The sequence below is a fragment of the Myotis myotis genome, unplaced genomic scaffold, assembly GCF_014108235.1.
Source record: "Myotis myotis isolate mMyoMyo1 unplaced genomic scaffold, mMyoMyo1.p scaffold_m19_p_5, whole genome shotgun sequence".
Classification (NCBI taxonomy): Eukaryota; Metazoa; Chordata; class Mammalia; order Chiroptera; family Vespertilionidae; genus Myotis; species Myotis myotis.
In genome coordinates, this window is record NW_023416357.1 from 59,220,131 (window position 1) to 59,245,256 (window position 25,126).

The 25,126-nt window shown below is 39.0% G+C and overlaps 1 pseudogene; it reads left to right on the forward strand.

Moving 5' to 3' along the window:
• LOC118656042 lies at window positions 1–25,126 on the forward strand (annotated as a pseudogene).

The following is a 25,126-nucleotide window of genomic DNA, read 5'->3' on the forward strand; positions in this document are numbered from 1 at the left end:
ATGGAGAATTACCTCACTGGTGATGGGGGCCAGCAGCCGCCGCTCACACCCACTGATTTCACCAAGCGATCAGGACCAGTATCAGGCGCTGGCAGTGGGTGCGAGCAGCGGCTCCAGCGCCAGCAGCAAGTGCAAGAGGCGGCTTCTGGCCTCGATTACCCCTCAGGAGCAGGGGGAGGTGGAGAAGCCCTGGGGGGCGATCAGGGTAGACAGCTGCCGCTTGCACCTGCTGACAGTGTCAAGCAATCAGTTTAACTGCTGTTAAACTGACAGCAGGTGTGAGCGGTGGCTCCAGTATCAGCAGCGGGTGTGAGCAGGGCTGGTGCCGGCAGCAGGTGCGAGTGCCAGGCGGGACTGCAGCACGTGAGAGCAAAGAATTTTCAGTAACCACTAGAGGCTCACCCCAATGACGGTGACCAGTGCCCTGCCTTGGTCTGGCACTCCTGCTCACCTGCTCCACCATCCCACCACGGCCAATGCCCACCATGTTCCATGTACTGCTGTCTGCTGCCAACGCCTGCCATGTTCTGCACGTGCCCCTGGTGGTCATTGCACGTCATAGCAACTGGTTGTTCGGTTGTTCCACCGTTCTGTCTATTTGCATATTAGCCTTTTATTATACAGGATTATTCATTTTTAACTTCCTATCTCTCAAAGTTTTTGCCAGTGTTGTTCATGACAGGTAGACAGACTTTTATTAAACATCTAGTGGGAATAAGTGGATAACTGTAAGGTGCTGAAAGGGAATTTAATATGTTGGAGAAACACTTCAAATAGTTGTTGATATATTACTAGTGCAAGTATTAGCTGTGGTGACAAAACTAAAGTATCATGGAAATAATGCAGGCTCTATGATGGCAAGAGAGGCTTCTAGCACAGTGCAAATGGCAGGATAGATGTTTAATAAATCACAATTTGTTCATGAGGCTATCAGATACATTTTAATATTCAATATTTTGAGCAGATTCTTCTGCTCTTCAAATTTCCTTCACTACTGCATTCTTTTCTTTCCTTTCCTCAGAAAGTAATAATAACTGACCAATGTTAGTGTAGAGATGGTTAGTAGTTGAGAACCTATACAAAGTAAATCATAAGTGGGAGCTCACTTTTGACAACATTGCTGGTGAAATACTGACTGCCAATTTGGCCTTTCATTTCATCCTTTCTTGATCCATTGCATGTGTTGGGAATGATATTTACTAATGAATATTAATGATATACTCACTTTTTTGTTGGCTCATAATTGATTGGGACCTTATAAACCTCAGTAAATTTCCAACAATTCTACAGTCTCCTTTAGTTCACCAGATAAACCATAAATACGTAACTTTGACTTCATATTAAAAATATTTTTGATGCTTATAAAAGTCACAATACCAGGTCACACACCAGCTCAATTAATTCAGAGTCTCTGGTTTGTGAGATCCAATAATTATGATTTTTTAATTTCCCCACTGATGCTGCCAAGTTTCCCTCCCTCTTTCCTTCCCTTTCTTCTTCCCTCTGCCTTTTCAGGATAATTTTTCATTTGACAATAGTAATCTTTGGAGGGACTCTAGCCATTAAGCTCCAGAAGATCAAGAAGAATTCAGTGGCTGTGCAGATTACTTTAAGAGATGTCAAATGTATCTTTATTATATCGAAATTCCCAAGTAGATATTTTGTTAAGGAGCTTTTCCCATTCTCTCTCTCATCAAAGGAATAGCATAGACATAGGCTAGTCACAAAAGTGAATTCTTTAATAGAACAAATTTTTAAAAAATATATTTCTATTGATTTCAGGGAGGAAGGGAAAGGGAGAGATAGAAACATCAATGATGAGAGAGAATAATTGATAGATGCCTCCTGCACACCCCACACTGGGGATTGAGCCCGCAACCCAGGCATATGCCCTGACTGGCAATCAAACCATGACCTCCTGGCTCACAAGTTTACACTCAACCAATGAGCCACACTGGCCAGGCTAAACTAAAATTTAAACAGAAAGATCTCATTCTTGGTTCAATGAGTTTTGAGATAAACTAGTAAGATCTTTCTCATCTTTCCTTATTTTGAGAATAAGTACCATTTTATTTTCCATCCTTCATAACTTTTTCAAAGTTGTAGAATTACGGTTTTGAATTAAGATATTTTTGTACTTCTACTTTTTTTCATGTAATAACTGATCATTTCCTGATATTTTGTATTTGGTTCTAAAAAACTATTCTGTGATTTCAAATGTGTAATAATGATGTTGACTGAACATACTCAAAAAGAGTCAGGAGACTATAGCTATAAATAAATGACAAAGATTTATTCAAGGGTCTTAGGGTTTGCAAACTAGAAACACATCTAAGCAATACTGAGAGTGTTCCAAATGTCTGAGAATTTTATAGTAAAAAGAACATTCTTGAAAAGAATCAGTTCTATATTCACAGCCCCTGGATTGGTGGTCCAAGATAAGTATTCACCAGATGTCTGATGGCCTAGATAACGAAGCATTTCTTCTTGAGGTCATTCAGAATGGCTAACTGGAGGTCTGATCTATGTCAAGGCATTAACACACACACACTGATGCACATCCAAGTACCGATGCAGGATTGAAAAGTTTCAAGGTTTAAGTTCCCAGAGTCAGTTAAAACAAGGATAATAATTTCCTTATGCCTCAACTCACTTGAAGTTAGTAATTTAGTAGCTTGACCACAGTGACTCCATTTTATTTGTTCTATTTCTCAATGGTAATTATAAAAATAAATATCACAAGTTAGGGCCACTCAAACAGAACATTAACAGTAGTTACCATGCAAGTAAAACTGGTTTCTCTTGAGAGAGGATTTTTAGCTAGTGATTTGGAAGCACTTTCCCTATGATTAAGAGCATATTTTTATTATAGAGTCTTGGCTTACAAACATAAGTTTTAAAAAAAGGAAACCTGTTCATGAGTTAGTACAGAGAATTACACATTTGGGCAAAAGTCTATTTCATGTTTCTGTGTAATTTTTTTCACAACTTTTTTTTTTCCACAATTTTTATTGCATAATAAATTAAGTGTAACTTTTATAAATTTAAAACTAGTTAAAAGAAACATTTAAAAAGCAAAACAGTCTGTTCTTCGTCCCCTTCAAATCTTGAACTGAATTACATAATAGTAAATAAATGTCAAAATCTTTAAAGATAATATGTGCTTCAACTAAATATCACACTGTATTCAAATAATATATTTAATCTAGTAGAAAGAAGTAATTATTATAAATACAAAATGTACCACCTGTGTAATCTGAGACCATGCTCCAGATTTACCTCTCTATTTATTAACTAAATGTCTTGGGCAAGTCACTTAAACTCTTTCAAGTCAAGAATCCTTATTTATAAAATGGAGGTTCTCCCTACCCTGTTTCATATGTTTGTTATGAAGGTGACAATATAAATGAAAATGAATTAAAAATACAAAAATATAATTTTTATTTAAAATAAATTTTAAAATAAAAATGTTAAATAATTTAGATTTAAAAATAAAAAATATATCAACAAAATAACCACAGTTTTTCTCCAATGTTTACTGTTTGCATTTCTAGTTTAAAATAGAGTTCATTATTTACAACACTAAGATCCTAGAAGGTAAACTGCTTTGTTAGTGTATGTCTCCATTTCTAGAATCTAGGATAACTTGTTGGATTTTTAGAAAAAAAAGAGGAAGTGAAAAAGAAAAATGCAATTTGTTGTGTACTTACTCTCTATCAATCATCATAGTGGATATTTAACATTTTACTCATTTCTGATTCACTGGTCTGTTCACATTTCAAGCACACTATAGCCACATTTGTAGCCATATGGTGGCTACCATAAAGGAGTATGCAATTAATTACTGAAGTTCCTATCAGTTCTAAAAAGTTAAATAAATGTTATTTGGGGGCTAAAATTTCCTAAATCACATAATTAATAATTTTTTTAGCTATTAATTAACTGATGCCTTGGTGTAACAGGAGAGCCTAGGCTGGACTGCTTTGGCTCACTGAGAAGCCTGAAAAAAGGGGGCCTTGGGGACAGGTTCAAGGGGTTAGCCAGAGATGAGTTGCTGCTGCTCACTGCTCCCCTGGTTGCAAGTCTCCTGGGAACCCTGAGAGGGAGGAGCGGGGCAGGAAAGGCATGGCATATGAAGTGCTCCAGGAGGGAGAGTGCGCCTCCATATATTTTACATTTTACTATAAAATTATGTTTTCCGCCCTAACCGGTTTGGCTCAGTGGATAGAGCGTTGGCCTGCGGACTGAAAGGTCCCAGGTTCGATTCCAGTCAAGGGCATGTACCTTGGTTGCAGGCACATCCCCAGTAGGGGGTGTGCAGGAGGCAGCTGATCGATGTTTCTCTGTCATTGATGTTTCTAACTCTATCCCTCTCCTTTCCTCTCTGTAAAAAATCAATAAAATATATTTAAAAAATAAAAAATAAAAAAAAATTATGTTTTCCCATTTCTATAATAAATTTATTTTTTTAAGCAAAGCTTAATAACTTAGCTGTGTCTTTTTAAAATATTAGCATTTATTCAAGTGGAGAAATGTCTGACCACAGGGTTTTTCTTATATAATACAGGATGTTGCCATCCAGCTATAAGAATTGCAGTCTAAATATTTAAAAAGAAATAGTGGATCTTTGTTTGCCTTGCAAGTTTAACCTTAGCTAACATCACACTCAACAATCCATGTGGGCTATCTTTATATGAAGAAACAATGTCTGTATTGAATTCCATTGAATGAATTAACTCTAATTTATTTAACCATTTCCATACAGATGGTATTGGCTTGTTTTCAGTTTTTGCCCTGAAAATACTTAACTGAAGATCATAATATGTAGAGTATTTTCCCGAAAGACAGATCAAATTTATCAGGGAGTGTTTTAATTGGTAGCTATATTTCAATGCCTATATTGAAATTTTATGTAATAGTCACTTGTTATCTTCTAGAAAATACAAAACAATTTTAAACAATAAATGTGTAAGAGATCCTGTTAAATACCCTCCACATAATATCAATTTCAGCTAAACATGTATGTAGGAAGAACTACTCACTAAAGTAACTTATGGAGGATAATTCATGTAACTTTCTTTAACAAATGAGTCAATAAAGCAGATAAACAACATAATGGTACACATTAATGTAGTTTAATATGGGGATGACCTCAACAATAAGGAATATAGAACGGTGTGCCTTTAATAAATGGCCCTTGTTTGCTTACCTGGACTGGTAAATTATGCTTGCTTCCTCACTGCGTGAGAGTAGTTACTTTTGCTGAAGTTTTTAATATGCTGCCTCCTGTAATTATGTAGTCAAGCATTACATATTCCACACCAAAAAAGCAAGATCTGCAAGTTCTAAGCTAAAATGACTGCAATTTACTGCAAAAAAACATATTTTAAATAAGGGTGCTATAAGTACTACTTTTTTCAATGATTACAGGCTTTTTATTTAACTTTGTTTTTTGGCTTACCAAGAGGAAAGTTTACTGAGATTAATTTATTGAGATTAGAAGTCTAACCCACTAGATAAATAAAATGCAAGTAATTTTAAAACCAGAGGAAAATAAAATGGGGGGAGCATGAAGGAAGCATCATGTAGAGTGAATAAAATGTAGAGTTTGGATCCAGCTCTTCTGCTTAGTTATTATGTGATCTGGGGTAAGTCTTTTACACATTCTGACCCTTAGTTCCTCATTTGTAAAATAAGGATAATAATAAACTATTTGAAAGGTATTGTGAGGATTAGAAGTAATATAGTAAAAATGTCTAGCACAGTTCCTAGATTATAGTAGATACTCAAAAAAGATAATTATTTATCAACTTATTAGAATAATAAACTTTTATATTAAAAAAGTACCTACTATGTGTAGCCTTCTACAAGTTAGTCCCTCAACCAATAGGTAGAAATTGAATAAATTGAGGAGGGAATTATATTAGCAGATGTTCTCACAAAAGGCTATATAGAGAGAGCAACATTGAGATTATCCTTAGTGAGCTGGTAGAATTTAAATAAGTAATAATGTTTGCAAGAAGCATAACAATCTAAATCAATGTTTGCTGTAAGGTACAATAGAGATAAATTTAAAACACTTAGAAAGAAAGGTAAAAGCTGCCACAATGAGTTTTAGAGCTTCCTGAAATACCTTTACAGATAACAAACTGCTTTGAAAGGGAAGGAGCTGGAATAAAAGATAAACAATATGTAGATGCTCAGGAATGACTCCCTAATTGACATCTTTGCAGAAATAGGGCCACCCAGAAGCATCTGGGAGAGCTGAGGCCTTTTGATTATTAATGTGTGATGTTGAAATAAACATAAAGTTATATTTACTAGTTAGGTAGGAAGTTTAGGATTTCAGTGTGCAATGTGATTGAGTGTATTGGAGTTGGGATACTGGAAGATCATTTAGGTGGTTAATAAATGAAGCAAAAAACAGCTGAATGAAAAGATAAATGGTAGAACCAAGATGGCGGCATAGGTAAACACCGGAGTTTGCTGCCTCAAACAACCACTTCAAAAATACAACTGAAAGACGTAATGGACATCACCCAGACCCACAGGAAGGCTGGCTGAGGGGAAATTCTTCAACTAGAAGGAAAGAGAACAGCATACTGAGGCTCAGAGGAGGCGCAGTGCGGAAAATACAAAGGTGCGGAGGTGCGCACAGAGTGGGCTGGTGGCTGAGGGCGCGGTTGTCGTTTTCAATCGGGAGGGAGGCTCAGGCCCTGAGCTCCAGTTCTGGGCGAGTCTCTAGGGACCCAGACTCAAACGGGAGAAGCGGGACTGTCTGGCATCGGTCAGAATGCGAGGGCAGCTTTCTCTCCGAGGTTTGCAGCGGTTGCTGGGACTCTGAGAGGCAGAGCCTCTGGGGACAGGACTGAGAGCAGCCATAACTGCTCCCTCCGCCCGCCCTGTTTGATCCCGTGTGACACGCCCCGCCCAAGCCCTGCACAGAGCCATTTGCCGGATAGCCTCAGGCAAAGGTTAGATTAGCACCTCCCCAGAGGACAGAAGTTTTCCCACTGCAGACACAGCTGATTCTCACAGCCAGTTGGCCTGGAGGTCAAATCCCCCCAGTATCAACTACAACAATCAAGGCTTAACTACAACAAGACTGCACACAAAGACCACTAGGGGGTGCACCAAGGAAGCATAAAAAATGCGGAGACAAAGAAACAGGACAAAATTGTCCATGGAGGATATAGAGTTCAGAACCACACTTTTAAGGGCTCTCAAGAACTGTCTAGAAGCCGCTGATAAACTTAATGAGATCTACAAAAAATCTAATGAGACCCTCGATGCTATGATAAAGAACCAACTAGAAACTAAGCATACACCAACTGAAATAAAGAATATTATACAGACTCCCAACAGCAGACCAGAGGAGCGCAAGAATCAAGTCAATGATTTGAAATGCGAAGAAGCAAAAAACACCCAACCGGAAAAGCAAAATGAAAAAAGAATCTGAAAATACGAAGATAGTGTAAGGAGCCTCTGGGACAGCTTCAAGTGTACCAACATCAGAATTATAGGGGTGCCAGAAGATGAGAGAGAGCAAGATATTGAAAACCTATTTGAAGAAATAATGACAGAAAACTTCCCCCACCTGGTGAAAGAAATAGACTTACAAGTCCAGGAAGCGCAGAGAACCCCAAACAAAAGGAATCCAAAGAGGACCACACCAAGACACATCATAATTAAAATGCCAAGAGCAAAAGACAAAGAGAGAATCCTAAAAGCAGCAAGAGAAAGAAACTCAGTTACCTACAAGGGAGTACCCATACGACTGTCAGCTGATTTCTCAACAGAAACTTTGCAGGCCAGAAGGGAGTGGCAAGAAATATTCAAAGTGATGAATACCAAGAACCTACAACCAAGACTACTTTATCCAGCAAAGCTATCATTCAGAATTGAAGGTCAGATAAAGAGCTTCACAGATAAGGAAAAGCTAAAGGAGTTCATCACCACCAAACCAGTATTATATGAAATGCTGAAAGGTATCCTTTAAGAAGAGGAAGAAGAAGAAAAAGGTAAAGATACAAATTATGAACAACAAATATGCATCTATCAACAAGTGAATCTAAGAATCAAGTGAATGAATAATCTGATGAACAGAATGAACTGTTGATTATAATAGAATCAGGGACATAGAAAGGGAATGGACTGACTATTCTTGGGGGGGAAAGGGGTGTGGGAGATGCGGGAAGAGACTGGACAAAAATCATGCACCTATGGATGAGGACAGTGGGTAGGGAGTGAGGGCGGAGGGTGGGGTGGGAACTGGAAGGAGGGGAGTTATGGGGGGGAAAAAAGAGGAACAAATGTAACAATCTGAACAATAAAGATTTAATTATAAAAAAACGAAAAGATAAATGGTGAAGAAGATCTTTAGAAATGTATTCATGTTAGAGATAATGCACTTTAAAAATAAATTCGGGTTTAAACCCATTCAGAATGATTGTTAGATCACATGTTAAAGTTTTAAAAACAAGTAAAAATTTAAAAAATAAACATGTATTATAACTAAGAAAGTATTCTCACTGTTGTTCAAATACTAAATAAGACTTTCTTTAAGATGATTGCAATAGGAGTGAGAAATTGTACTTAATTCCAAATACAATAAAGATAAATGGGGATTTATAGCCAAAAGCAGGTTGAGGGTATTAGTAGATGAAAAATTACTAAGAATAGATATCAAGAGTAGAGAAATTCTTGCTAACAGGATTCTTGCTAAAGATAGGCCAACAACTTATACATCAAAGGGGAGAATGAGAAACTTGATCAGGTACTAAGGGTGATGACTTAGCAGGGTTCATTGCTAAGACTGGCTTAGAGCCAGCGGTTCTCAACCTGTGGGTCGCGACCCTTTCACAGGGGTCGAACGACCCTTTCACAGGGGTTGCCTAAGACCATCCTGCATACATTACAATTCATAACAGTAGCAACATTACAGTTATGAAGTAGCAACGAAAATAATTTTATGGTTGGGTCACAACATGAGGAACTGTATTTAAAGGGCCAGAAGGTTGAGAACCACTGGCTTAGACTGTTGAAAAGAGGGCTCAGGGGAGCTCATCTAAAGTTTAGTTAAGGCCCTAGTCAGTTTGGCTTAGTGGATAGAGCATCGGCCTATGGACTGAACGCTCCCTGGTTCAATTCCAGTCAAGAGCAAGTACCTCGGACGCAAGCTCCTCCTGGCCAGGGCTCTGGTCAGGATCCTGCAGAAGGCAACCAAACGATGTGTTTCAGTCACATCGATATTTCTCTCCGTCTTTGCCTCTCTCTTCCACTCTCTCTAAAAATCAATGGAAAAACATCCTTGGGTGAGGATTAAAACAAATAAATAAGTTTAGTCAACGATGAGAGAGTCTTTGTATGTATATTTGATGCACTGATCACATTTGACTTATAGTACCTGAAGTACATTTATTTCAATATATGCAATTATGAAAATAATTCCTTGATAAGTTTAAAAATAGCATGTTTCATTGATGTATTAAAGCTCATCAGCTGATACCATCAGGAACAACTCTACAAGTCTAATTCAAGAGAGAATGAATACCAAAGAAGGGACTTAAGGAAGGTTACTGTAAAGGGTTGGGGTGTTAGAGTTAACCACGAGGTGGTTTTGGAAAATATTGATAAGAATTTGTAATTTAGGCCAGTCTCTGTCACAGTCAGTGATTGTATTTTCAGAACTTGTAAGACTGTGGACAGTTACTGTTGGATCAGTTTGTCTGTAGTATTATCTTAGAACATAGAAGTCCAAAGGAATTGGTGTTAAAAGAGTTTGACTTTAGGAGACCAATATAAATGGTCTGTAATCATAATTTGAATGATGATTTATCTGATTTACCACTGCATTTTGCAAGTCCTGGTCTCTGTCTACATTCCTAGCTCCCCCTGAAGACTTAACTGCAAGCAGGGACTTCCTTTCCCTTCTCCTTTAGCAGAGGTACTGTTAAAAGATTTCATCTGCTGCCATCTAGTGGACATATACTTTCATTTCTTAAAATATTAAATTTAAAAGATATGGATTTAGAATTAAAATAGACTTCACATGCTGTTACACTGTTACACACCTTTCCTTTCAGGAAAATACTTTCAATTATTTTCAACCACAAAATGCTTTAATGTTCCTAATCGTGCTTCCAGTACTTTGAAAGTTGAATTGGAGTTATTGATTATATTCAGTGTACAACAGTGTATTTTTCTTACATTGTGTTAACTTTTTAAAAAATTAAATCTTTATTGTTGAAAGTATTACATATGTTCCTCTTTTCCCCCCCTTGGACCCCTACTAGCCTTCCCCACCCTATTGTCTGTGTCCATGGGCTATGCATATATGTATACAAGTTCTTTGATTGATCTCTTCCCACCCACACCCGCCTTCCCTCTCAGATTCCACGGTGTGTTCCATTCTTATATGCCTCTGGATCTATTTTGTCCATCAGTTTATTCTGTTCATTAGATTCCACATATGAGTGAGATCATGAGATACTTGTCTTTCTCTAACTGGCTTATTTTGCTTAGCATAATATTCTCCAGGTCCCTCTATGCTGTCTCAAAGGGTAAGAGATCCCTTTTTTTTCTTTTTTTTTTTTTTTACTGCTGCATAGTATTCCATGGTGTAAATGTACCACAGCTTTTTTTATCCACTCATCCACTGATGGGCACTTGGGCTATTTCCAGATCTTAGCTATTATAAATTGCACTTCTATGAACATAGGGATGCATACATTCTTTCTGATTGGTGTTTCAGTTTCTTAGGATATATTCCTAGAAATGGGATCACTGCGTCAAATGGCAGTTCCATATTTTATTTTTTGAGGAAACTCCATACTGTTTTCCATAATGACTGTCAGTCTGCATTCCCACCAGCAGTGCACTAGGGTTCCCTTTCCTCCACATCCTCATTAGCACTTGTCATTTGTTGATTTGTTAATATATGGTGTTAACTTTTATAACATTGCATAATTGTAAAGTTTTAAAGATTTTTTTTAAATTTAAACTCTTTTAATCGGGATTTTAAATTTGTTGTATAAAGGAACATCTGATTTGTAAGTTTTTAAGGCAGGGGTTGATTTTATACAAGTTGATAACCAATGGAGCTAACCTGGCCCACAATTAAGTTTTAGCAGATTGATTGACATTTTATATAGGAAGTAATTTGACTGGTGGGAACATCCATTATCTTTCTTCTCTCATTTTCACAGAGCGACCTTCTCCTATATTCTCCAGAAAGGAACATTGGGGCTAACTTCTGGTCACTCTCTGTACCTTATATGTGAATGTCCCCCAATTTGATTTATCAAGTTGTGAAAGTGTAGAGAAGACACTGAGCATATGGGACCCTGGCCTGGAGCTTATCTGTTTATCTATGACAACATGTAAGTTTGATTCAGTGGGAAGAAGCAAGGAGTATATTTCACCTTCTATTTTCTGTTGTGCTCTTTGATCTACCTTTTCTGGCAATACAATTGATATTTTCTCCTAACCTCACTTCCATATCTACTTTTTAAATCTATGCAGAACTAAAAGGCAAAAAGGGGGAGTAATTAGTATTACCACAAAACCCAGTAGTTTCCATGTGGATGTGTGAAACGGAACAGCAATTGAATTAGAGGAAGTGGAATCAATGGTAAAAGGTCTCTATTTCTGAGGGGTGTAGAAATGAGTCAATACTTGAGAAAATATCTTTGGGAGACCAAGCAAAAGAGAGAGTGAAAAAAGTATTAAAGTAAAATGCAGGAGTTGAGAGAGTGACCTTTACTTAGCTTGACCAAGTTAACTATCGGCAAATACAGGTAATTTCAAGAAATTCAGAACAATCCTTTGTATTCTTGGAAAGTTTTTGACCTGATTCAAGGTCCTGGAGCAAATAGTAAAAATACTTTTCTTTACATCTCCTAGTAGCAAGATAAGAAATCTAAAGGCCAATGAACCTGAAAATTGGAAGAAACAGAAAATTAGCCTCTATTGACCTCTTCCCACTACATAATGCACCAATATTGTCCCATTTCCTTCTTCCCCCTTCTGCTGCTCTGTTCTCCTCTTCACAGGACTGGGCCCGCAGGCTGCAGTTCCCAGGCTTTGTAGTCATCTGTTCCCTGATAGGTTTGGCCAGTGGAAAGGTGAGAAGGAAGAAACCAGACTATTTCTTTTCTTCTCTATCTGCCTTGGCAGTTTCTCTGCCAACAGCTGCATCATCCCCATGATTCCAATGTCTGCCTTTTAATACCAGCCCATGAACTTCAGAAACACTGCCCTCCCCTTCTTTCCCTGCAGCCATAGGAGGGGAGCGGCTGCCTGAGGCTGCTCATAGCTGGAGTGCCTCACTGTGCTCTGTCTGGTTTCTCAGCCATTCAACCACCTATTTAACCAATTCCTGGCATTCACTTCTTAAAAACAAACACATTTGTAGAGTGGTCTCTGATTTCTGTTTCCCTGTCAGGGCCCTGACAATATATACAGTACACATGCATACATATATGTATATGTATAGTTTGATTCTGAATCTGATTCTACCTTTCCAACTCCTTCCTAGAAAAGCATCTTCGGTGAGGCTGAGGAAAGCAACAAAGACTCCTTTGGGATCATAATGTGGTATAAGTAAGCTTTAAGTAGACCATCTTGGTCAGAGGAAGGTTTGACTGATAGATATTTGGGTTTGAGTGTTTGGAAGAACTTGCACTTCCCCCCACCTCACCGCATTAGTAGAATTCATTGACTGAAAGGAGGGGCTCTTCAGCAGGGGAAAGTAGAGGGGAAGCCTGGGGGGATGGGCAGTGAAGATGGAAGAGGGACAGAAGGACTTCCTCCTCTGGGAACACCCAGTCTCTTCATCATATTCATTGTCTCCACAAGCCTGGGAGGGAGAGGTGATATTGGAAACCCAGGCTTTTACTAGATTCTCTTCCTCATGAATTACTAGTGATACCGAATTTTTGGACTGGAACCCGGTTTCTTTGTCTGCCAGGACCGAAGAATGAATCCACGGGCCAAAAGTGGTATAGCCAAGGTGGAAATTTATTGAAGAACAAGTACAGACTCCCACATAGGGAGAGGGAAAGAGTCTCACAAAATGGACTCCCACATAGGGAGGGGGAAAAGGCTCCCACAGAACTGACTCCCATGTAGGGAGGGGGAAGAGTCCCACAGAATTCTTCTCCCCCATGGCTTATAAAGGCTACAGACCCTGGTGCCTTGATATCCCCTCTGATTGGTCAGTATTCTCTTTCGAGGTGGTTACTATAGTAACTCCTGGGCTCAAAGGTTGAACCTCGCATGGGACAGGTGAGGTTCTCCCCTCTCCTTCCCCATTGTTCCCCTATTCCTCTGGGCTTTCTTCTTCTCCTTCAGAATGAAGGGCTTCCTTCTCTTTATTTTGTAAATATAGACCTTTCTTGGCTACTTCCAGTTGCCTTGTCTTAGGTAAATGCAACTGTTGCTGCTCCCTTGTCTTATGGAGATGTGACCGCACCTGGCTTCCTCCTGTTATGGAAATGCACCTTCTCCCAGTGCAGCCCCGGGCTTTTCCATGGACCCCAATTCTAAAAAACCCTAAGCCTGCCTATGTTCCCCCCAAATTCCTGCTTCACTAGGATGTTTCTGAGGAATATTAAAGCATCCTACAAATCTTTAATGGCAAAGCATTATTTTCAAAAATAAAAACATTGCTCACTCAAAAAAAGTTATTCACTCCATTAATAAGGAAACCAGCAAGATAGATAGACTAGTTTCAAAAAGAATGCTAATTTAAATACAATACTAATTAATATCCTTCAGGGCAATAATACTGTAACTTTCGGGGTTCATTGTTTTTGCAGGGCAGAAATCATTTCATCTCTCAAACAAAATTCATTTATATTACTATCAGAAAACAACCATGTGAACCAGCTTCTATAATTAATAACGAACTTTACAGAAATACGAAATATCCCAATCCTTATGAAAACAGCAAGTCAAACAAAGGTATTCACCCCTAGAAACTCAGATAATACCTCCGTGGACCAGCTAGACAATCCCTAATGTGACACTGAAAGGGTACCTGCTTAGTTCTTAGATTAAGTTACTTTTAGTTCTCAGATTTAGTTCCGAGATTTAGCTTCTTTTTCTTAGCATTTTATTGCTGCCTGAATTGCTGACTGATTCAAGTAATGAGGACGCGGCACACCTCTTCTGAAGGTTCCTGCTAACTGACATGAGAACAGCTTTCCTCAGGCTATTACGCTTCACCCCCAACAATTAACCTCAGGCACAGACACTAGCTAGAGGGACCAACTATTCCAGTTTGCCACCGTCTGAGGAGTTTGCTGCAACATGGGACTTTAAGTACTGAAACCAGAAAGTCCTAGACAAATCAGTTGTTCATCCTAACACAAAGAAGAAACAAACAAACCCAATGTAATGTAACATAAACCAAATTTTTACCGAAGTCTTGGGGATATCAAAAGGCAGAATTAACAAAGAAAAACTCAGAGCTGGACACTTCCTATAACTATTCCCAGGACCCCCTACCCAAACCATTCTAATGTAAGTGTTTGGGGATCTCTAATCCTCTGCGACCTTAGATCTAGCTCCTGCACATGGAGTGTCCATCAGCACGACTCCCCTCCCCAGAATTCAGGACCAGAAACTTCCCTTCCTTAAGGGCTCCAGAAAGGGAGAAAATGAGAGTTTTCTTTCTAAAAGGAAACTAACTTCAGAGATATGACTTCATTACTAAGTAGAAAAAAAAAAACTTGTAGGATTTTATCTTTCATAATATGTGGTATTTTATATTTTTCAATGATGGTTCCAATAATACATTCCACCCAACAAGCCCTATCACAATGTGACAATGACAGCTCTCCATCAAGAGTTGGGATCTATATCTTCCCCTGATTATGGGTTCTGGTGACTATAGCCAGAGTGATGGCTCCTGCCTTCTGGGGCTAGGTCATAAAGCAATTTGATACCTACCATCCCTAATTAGATATATACTAATATATCTAATATAGTACATCTAGTACATTTATGTAAGTATGTATATATAATGTGCATATATTTAAAATATTTTTAAATTTGACCAGGGATACATAACAAGCTAAGAAATTTGTTCACATGCAGAGGTAGATAAGAATGGAACATATCTCTGTTCTTATCATCCCTAATGATTTCTAATGACCTATCAATGACTTATCAGCTGAAAACTCAATTAGGTCCTCCTTCTACTTTGTTGAAAGCAAAGAACTTAAAATCACCAGACTTGCAAAAAAAAAAAAATTTTACTCATTAATGGCACTCACTATCTGAACCAGGGGTCCTCAAACTTTTTAAACAGGGGGCCAGTTCACTGTCCCTCAGACCGTTGGAGGGCCGGACTATAGTTTAAAAAAAAACTATGAACAAATTCCTACACACACTGCACATATCTTATTTTGAAGTAAAAAAACAAAATGGGAACAAATACAATATTTGTATTTGCATGTGGCCCGCGGGCCGTAGTTTGAGGACCCCTGACTGAACAATAACAACACTTTCATTTAGTCGCATTCTGAGACGCCAGAGGATTTATATATTAAATGAAAGCAGCACAGTAAGCTCCTGGGTGGACAGAAGGTATACCTTATTGTAGAATGTGGAAAAGAACAGCAGTGAAAAGAGAGAGGAAAACAGGCCTGGCACCTCTGACATGACCCTTTTCCAGTACATGTGAGCTCAGGATCTGAAAAGTGATTCCCTTAAAACTGTCCATACTCTCCAAAGTGTTAATGTACTCAGTTTACTGAGTACATTACTGAGGCCACCATTCTGAGTCATTTTTTCCTTAGAACAGCACCATGTAATACTATTAATCTATTTTACACATGAGAACATTTGGACAAAGAGATGTGATATCACTTGTTCAAGATCACAAACTTTCCAGTTGGCTCAGCCAAGATTCACATCCAAGTTGTCTCTGAAGCCCACATTCTTGGGCACTATCTTGTTAGCTCTTATGCATACTGTAAATGCAAATACACACACACACACACACACACACACACACACACACACACATTTGCTTTGAAATTGCATATTAGTAAAGAAATTAGGAAAATTAATGATAAGTGAGAATAAAGAAAATTACAAATTATCTCAAAAATTATTTATACAAAATGTCTAATACTATGTATTTAATACTTATTTAATTCATAGACACTTATAACCAGAAGGGAGATTATGTCATTCCATTTAATTTTCTCAGTTTATCTAGTATTTTTCTTTGGTAATAATATTCAGTTCCTACAGTTTTCTGACTTGATAAAATATTTATTTACTGTTCCTCTCTGTCTGCACAAGAAAGAAACTGTTATGAAGAAAAGCATAAATACAAATCATCATCTTTTTTCCAGTTCTTGCTCTAAGATCTCACTTATTCTATTGTCTTAAGAGCAAAAAAAAATTTAAGTGCAATTAGTGTCTTTGAAAAATATGAATCCCTGAATTTATGTTATTGCAAATAAAAGAGGAAATTTTTCCCCTCTTTTACTCACAAGAAAAGGAATGGATTGGCTTCTTATCATTTGTTTCTCTAAGATAAGGAATGACCATTTTATTTACATTAGTATATATAAATATTATATATACACACACATATATGATTACAAATTGTTGTTGTTGTTAAAACTCTCCGGAGGATATTTTTCCATTTTAGAGAGAGTGGAAGGGAGAAGGAGAGACACACAGAGAGAAACACTGATGTGAGAGAGGCACATCGATTGGTTGCCTCCTGCATATGCCTTGGCCAGTGCCAGGGATTGAGCCTGCAACCAGGATACGTGCCCTTGACCAGAATCAAACCTGGGACCCTTCAGTCTGCAGGCCCATGTTCTATCCACTGAGCCAAACCAGCCAGGACCAACACATTTTTTAATGAACTACTTCAGAAATAATCCCTTCAAAGTTTCAATAATCTTCAGAGTTGAGTATTTGAGTAGTAAATTAAACTAAGTTCCCATTGAGAGTAATTGTTTTTCCTGCATGACAATACAAAATAAGTTGGCTTTGGTATTGTGATCATCTGCTTCATCCCTTTGTTAATTTCTGAATCTGTGTTTTGATTCATGAATTTATAAAAGAGTGTTGGTAGAATGAATCCAGAATCTTGCTGGGAATGGTGTCTTAAATCTAGGGTAATCCATAGCAAAACAGCATCTCTGGGGAAATCATCTTACTGCAAGTAATATTAAGCCTATGAGCTTCAGGAAACTCCACTTTCCACAGTCACAAGGATAGTAGATCTAGCCAGCCTATTGCATTTCTATATTAATTCAACAGGCTTTTGCAATTTGGGGGCTAGAAACCAGTTCTTATAGTTTCAGTAAAGGCCTAAGACAGCCGTGGGCAAACTACGGCCCGCAGGCCGGATCCGGCCTGTTTGAAATGAATAAAACTTAAAAAAAAAAAAAAAAGACCGTACCCTTTTATGTAATGATGTTTACTTTGAATTTATATTAGTTCACACAAACACTCCATCCATGCTTTTGTTCCGGCCCTCCGGTCCAGTTTAAGAACCCATTGTGGCCCTTGAGTCAAAAAGTTTTCCCACCCCTGGCCTAAGACCTACTTGTCTGAAATAATGGGGGGAAATAGCCGGAAGCCGGTCCATCCTTGCTGCTTGACACGGTCGCTGCATGGAAGAAACATTTGCACAGTATATGTTTCAAGGGACCTGGCGTATATGGCATACTGTTCTTAATATATTTGCTCCTCCTCTTAGCGCTATGTGTTTTAAACAAGACCACCTCCTCGAGAAAGGTTGTTTCCCCAGGTGAGGATTTTTTCCCTGGAGTTAGGGATTAACAGGACTAAGGAAGAGAATAAATCAGTGAAACCCCCTAGTGTTACAGAAATACCATGTACTACTTATGAAGAACTTGGACTAAGACTGTTGGCAATAAATTTGGGACTTGCTGGGCCCACATCCCCAGGGTCTACCCACCAGGGAAAGCACCAAAGCCTGTACCCCTGGAGACCCACTGACACAGGGCAGTCCCAGGGAAGGCAAGCAGCAAGGCTGGAGGACATAACCTTTACTGGGTAGGATAATCTCCTTCAGTCACTTCCTTGTATCTTATCAGTAGAGCAGTGACCTTGGAATAGCCCTTATAATGGAACACAGAGATTAACCTAGACAGGATTAAACCCAACAGATTAACAAATGCCCTAACCTTTGGAATAGAATTGATAGGATTAAACTCAACAGAACTAGATTAACAAACGCCCTAACCTTTGGAATAGAATGGATAGGATTAAAATCAATGGTATAAATACAGATGTAACAGGATAATAAATACAGAACCTGGCTAGAGAACCTCGCTATGCTGATCACCTGAACGCTGTTTCCATGTCATTCCTTCTTCGCCGACTCCGTCCACACCTTTGGGAACCTCTGGACCTGCTGGAGCTGGACCCCAACAGGAAATGTATAGTAATGCTGTGAACCACACAATGGAAGGTATTGCTTGTACACTCTGCCTATGTTTTTCATGGCATTTCAGTCCATGCTCATGCTTGGAGAGAGAAGGAGATGGATGATAGGGTGAGAGAAAATAAAACAGGACATTTTGAGCCTTAAGTGGGAAAACAGTGTCATGAAAAGTTTAGTATATTGTATATAGAGAGAATCTGTCTTATTATTCTGTTACTTTCAGATTTGAGATATTAATCGTCACTGATGTGTTCCCTAGGGCAATAAATCTCTTTGACTATAGAAATGCAAATAGAGACTTCTATTGTTTATATAATTTTTTATATCTTTTCCTTTTGGTATTTTTATGTTTATAATATGACCTAGATTGTCAGTGCATTACTCTTGTCAGTCAAAATTTCTACTCTGCCACTGTAAATATTTAACAGCTCTGAACCTCAGTATCCTTTATCAATAAAATGTGAAGAATAATGCCTGACCTCATACTGCATATGAATTAAAATGAAGTATATTAAAACCTACTACAGTACAAACACACTGTAGGTATTCAGTGGATGATGAGAATGGTGGTCATTATAAGGGTCAACTAGAAATCATAGGCAAAGTACCTCGTGGGGTAAATAGCACAAAAAATTGGATGTAAGATACTATTATTATTCTAGAGGCAGGGAACTTCTTGTTCAAGTTCTTTAACTTGGACATACAGGGTACATCACACATGAACTCGTGCTTTAGTAACTGTTGTTCTTTTGTGAAGGAAAGGGTAGCTCTGCTCTCACCTTCTCAGTTTTCTACCATGTGCATTCTTTCTCATGTGCAGATCACTAGAACCCAGGCTACATCTCTCACTGTTGAGATAGGGGTGATGGTAGGACAAGGCAAGGCTTAGACCAAAGGAAGATGTAGGCAGAATTGTGGCAGACTGAGTTTTCCAATTGCCAAGAGCAAAGAAAACTTGGTCCAGAATTCAGGACAGGCATGTCAGTAATATTGATAGTTCAGGTCTCAAGAGTTGCTTCAGCACTAAAATCCTAGCATTAGAAATGCCCTTTGAGATTAGTGATATTCTTTTTTTGCTGTTGAGCTTTAGGTACAGCCTTGCTGGGTTTAAGGATTCACCCATACCACCTAAATCGTGGGGGCTGATATGAGCTCAGATTGTAGAATGGCTTTCAGATTCCCCTCAAGTGTTACTGCATGGCAGCATCAGGTCTTCTAAAAGTCTGTGTGAGTCTATGTTAGTTTTCTAGAACTGCTATTAAAAAATACCACAAACTTAGTGGCTAAAGCTACAGAAATAGTTTGTCTCACAGTTTTTGAAACTAGAAGTTCAAGACCAAGGTGTCTGAAGGTTGTGAGAGAGCATCTATCCTAGGCTCTCCCCTAACTTCGGGTGGTTTCTGGCATCTTTGCCGTTCTTTGGCTGTTGAAGCCTCAGAGCAATCTCTGGCTTCATTTTCACATGGTGCTCCCCTTGTGCACGTCTGTGTCCACATTTCCCATATTTTTTTTTTTAATATATTTTATTGATTTTTTACAGAGAGGAAGGGAGAGAGATAGAGAGTCAGAAACATCGATGAGAGAGAAACATCGACCAGCTGCCTCCTGCACATCCCCCACTGGGGATATGCCCGCAACCCAGGTACATGCCCCCGACCGGAATCGAACCCGGGACCCTTCAGTCCGCAGGCCGACGCTCTATCCACTGAGCCAAACCGGTCTCGGCCACATTTCCCATATTTATAATGGCTGAAGTCTCACTGGATTATCTTAATGCATTAAGTGCCCAGCCTGTTTTGTCTTTGGGACGGAATGTATAGTGTCAGTCACCGGTGACTGACAGAGCACTTAATATGTTAACTAATTACATCTGCAACAACTCTATTTGCAAATAAGGTCATATTATGACGTCTGAGGCATTAGGACCTCAATATATGAAATGGGAGGAGGGAGGGATAAAATTCTATCCTTTTTTTTTTTCTTTATTGATTAAGGTATTACAATGTGTCCTTGTCCCCCCACCCTCCCACACTCATGCCCTCACCCCTCTGGCGTCTGTCCATTGGTTAGGCTTTTATGCATGCATAGAAGTCCTTTGGTTGATCTCTCCCCCATAACAGGATCCTTGGGATTATCACCTATTGCTAAGGTCCTCTTCAAAAATCCATGGCACTATAGGGAAAGGAGTGTGAATGCACTGATGTGGGAATATGTATGTGAGCATATTGCAGATAGCTAATACTAATACTAATTGCAGACAGCTAATCCTAATACTAATATATCTTTGCAGTGGAGTGAATTCACCAAAATAATGAGGGATTCATTGAATAACTTAGTGGAAAAAGAGCCCTGAGTATTGGAAGACAATTCTCCAGGGTTCTTTCTTTTCTTTTTTTTTTTTTTTTAGTTTTATTCATTTCAAACGGGCCGTAGTTTGCCCAGGGCTGAATTGAGATAATGCTCCGTGGGGGGGGGGGGGGGGGGGGGTCTTTCTTATTTCTGCATATCTTTGTGAAGTGAACAAATTGAAAAGACCTTAAATGTTGAGAAGTTTTAACAAGATAATGGTTTATAGCATGATTCTAAAGTCCTGATATTAAGAAGATGATGGAAAAGGACCTAACTTTAAGTATAATAAAATTTTTCTTGTGCTACTACTCATTTGTAATTTCTCTCAAAATATATAATACTAGAGGCTCGATACATGAAATCCATGCAAGGGGTTTGGCCCCTGCCACTGCTGTGGCTGCCTTGGCCCCTGCCTGCCTGCCACAGTGACCCCCTCTGCTTTGGCCCCCGCCTCAGCGGCTTTGTCTGGAAGGACGTCTGGAAGGACCTCTGGTCTAATTAGCATATTATGCTTTTATCATTATAGATAAAGAATCAAAAATAGAGCAATTTATTTAAAAAATAAAGGAAAGGCAATAAAGTTCTTGATAGTGAATAATATATTTAAATAACTGATTCACAAGGTAATTGCAGAACTCAGATAAAAATAGGAACATCTAGTATTATCTAGAGAGAAGCCAACAAATTAGGATGAATAATGATCTTTTAACTGAGATTGAGTTGGAATTTCATAAAGATAGCTTTTAAATGAACATATGAAAAGGTTTTCCTGGATATTGAAATATGGTGACTATTCTGATATTTGAGGTCTAAAGCTCATTACCTTTTGGACAAAAATTCTGCTTCTGCAGAGACTATGATTAGTCTTAATAGTTTTTGTTTTATTTTGTTTTGTTTTGCATTAATCCATTATCTCTTCTTTACTTCCACTCTCATCTATTATTAGTCAATCTATTTCAAGTGTTTGTTTGGAAAGTCAGTGACATTCAGGAAAAAGTAACCACATATTGCCAGGTGTCAGGTAGCTATGTGTCACACCTCATAAAAACAGCTGAGTATTCAACCAAAGCAGACACTGATTCAGCAGCACTGTCAAATGGCATTGTTCCTGAAATATCAAAGGACAAGCAGTAAGTGACATTTGGTGAAAGAAAAGAAATTCATGTAGGTTACCGTACATTTGACTCTTGCCTCAAGAAAAAAATTAAATATTAAATGTATATATTGAATTGACAGCACATACTAGAGTGGTGTGTGTGTGTGTGTGTGTGTGTGTGTGTGTGTGTGTGTGTGTTTAAATCAAACACTATGCTTCTAGTAGATCTAGTAGATCAAAACTTTCTCCCAGAAACATGTCTTACTTTTCGGAAGTGGACCTACAGAAGGCAAGAGATATGTGAAAACACGCTCAAAGTCACTAATTATCTGAGAGATGCAAATCAAAATGACAATGTCACACCTGTCAGAATGGCTATCATCAACAAATGACAAGTGCTGGAGAGGATGTGGAGAAAAAGGAACCTTCATGCACTGCTGGTGAGAACGCAGACTGGTGCAGCCACTGTGGAAGACAGTATGGAGTTTCATCAAAAAATAAAAAATGGAACTTCTATTTGACTCAGTGATCCCACTTCTAGGAATATATCCCAAGAAACTAGAGACACCAATCAGAAAGGACATATGCACCCTTACGTTCATAGCAGCACAATTTGCAATAGCTAAGATTTGGAATCAGCCTAAGTGCCCATCAGCAGATGAGTGGATTAAAAAACTGTGGTACATCTACACAATGAAATGCTACACTACTGTAAAAAAGAAAGAACTCATCATTTGCAACAGCATGGATGGACATGGAGAACATTATGCTAAGTGAAATAAGCCAGTCAGAAAAAGATAAATATCACATAATCTCACTCATGTGTGGAATATAATGAACATAAACAGATGAAAAAAACAGACCCAGAGACAGAGAAGCATCAAACAGAGGGAAGGCAGGGAGTGGGGGTAAGAGATCAACCAAAGGGCTTGTATGCATGCATATAAGCATAACTAATGGACATAGACACTAGGGGGGTGATGGCATGTGCTGTGGGGTGCGAGTGGCTGGGGAGAGATCAATGGGAGAAAAGGAGATATATGTAATACTATATGTAATATTTTAAACAATAAAGAATTAAAAAAATAAAAAAAGAAACATGTGTCTTGCTCTACAAAAATAGCCTCACATTATCCTAAAGATTTTGACTAATTAATATTACATTCATAAAATATGAAAGGGCTGGTTTCTCTGTCTTCTTTTTAAGTGAACTAATATCCATTTTGGTTTCTTTCTAATTTTAACTTTTTTTTCAGTCAGCCATGGCAGAATAGTAGGGTTGATTCTCAGTAATCATTAATCCATTCATTTAATAAGAATCTTTGAATGAGAGGTAATATATTATAGTGATTAAAAACATGAAGGTAGACATTAATCTATTTTAACTCCATTATTTATCAGTTCTATACAATGTTTCCATGGATTTCCTCAAATGTAGTTTAAAGATAACAGTGCTATGAGGTTCCTGTATTAATTGAGATGACCTAGGTATCAAATCTTCTCTGAAAAGGTTTGCTCAATGTATTTAGTAAATATTATATACTTAAAGCTATAACATTTATACCTGGAAGATAAATCAGATCTATCAATATACAGATAAAACCACAGGCTTTAAAAATCCATTTTTAAAATAAAATGATTTTATTTAATAATTATTTATTTGTTTTAAGTTAGCCACAAATAAATTTTAAAGGAGACTTGCTGCTCTGAGGAATTACCTTCATTTTGTGCAACCTGACAGCTATCATCAGTTTCATGTCAGCATTTTGTTTTCTACAGTGAACACCAATCAGAATCATTAAACTTCTGTTATGACAACTTTATTATACATTTCTGCCACTCAAGACCATTGCAATTGTCAAACCATTCCTTTAGTGCCATTTGCCTATAAGATTTGTAAGTCTAATTGGTCACATTGAGGTAGTTTTTATTTGTTATTATTTTAAAAAATGTATTTGTTATTGAATTTAGAGAGGAAGGGAGAGGGAGAGAGGGAGAGATAGAAACATCAATGATGAGAGAATCATTGATTTGCTGCCTCCTGCACGGCCCGCTCTGGGGATCAAGCCCGAAAGCCAGGCATGTACCCCAAACAGAATAGAACCTGCCACCTCCTGGATCGACACTCAACCCCTGAGTCACACCCAGCAGGGCAGTTTTTATTTTTGAACTACCTAACATGTAATGAAGTTTGAACATGAACAGGAGAAGCATTAATAATTAGGCTGTACTATCTATTTTACCCGCAGGGTGGCCAGCCTCCCAGGGAGAGTATGATGTGCTCTACCTGGGGACAGAGGATGGACGCCTCCACAGAGCTGTGCGGATTGGAGCCAAGCTCAGCATCCTTGAGGATCTGGCCTTATTCCCAGAGCCACAGCCAGTTGAGAATATGAAATTGTATCAAAGCTGGCTCCTGGTTGGCTCGCGTACTGAGGTAACACAAATGAACACAACCAACTGTGGACATCTCCAGAGCTGCCCAGAGTGCATCCTGGCCCAAGACGCTGTGCCTGGAGCTTCCAGCTAGCTGTGTGTGTGGCCCATGCTGGGAAGCATGGAGGGCTGGTCCAAGACATAGAGTCAGCGGATGTCTCTTCTTTGTGTCCTAAAGAGCCTGGAGAACACCCAGTAGTGTTTGAAGTTCCTGTGGCTACAGCTGCGCACGTGGTCTTGCCATGTTCCCCAAGCTCAGCCTGGGCATCCTGTGTGTGGCACCAGCCCAGTGGAGTGACTGCTTTTACCACCCGGAGGGATGGGCTAGAGGTGGTGGTAACCCCAGGGGCCATGGGTGCTTATGCTTGTGGATGTCAAGAGGGTGGGGCAGCCCATGTGGTAGCAGCTTATAGCTTGGCATGGGGCAGCCAGCAGAGCCCCTCAAGCCGGGCCCACACTGTGGGGGCTGGACTGGCTGGCTTCTTTCTGGGGGTTCCTGCAGCATCCCTGACTCTCAACCTGATTGGTCGATGTCAGCAGCAACGGCGATAGAGGGAACTTCTGGCTAGAGACAAGGTGGGCTCAGACCTGGGGGCACCGCCATCTGGGACCACAAGCTACAGCCAGGATCCTCCCTCTCCCTCTCCTGAAGATGAGTGGCTGCCCCTGGCTCTAGGCAGAGGGGCAGTGGCTTTGGTGGCTTCCCTTCACCTTTTCTGCTTGATGCTTGCCCGAGACCAGCCCTTATTCGGTTAACTGGGGCTGCTCTGGCCACGTGTGATGAAACATCCACCTAG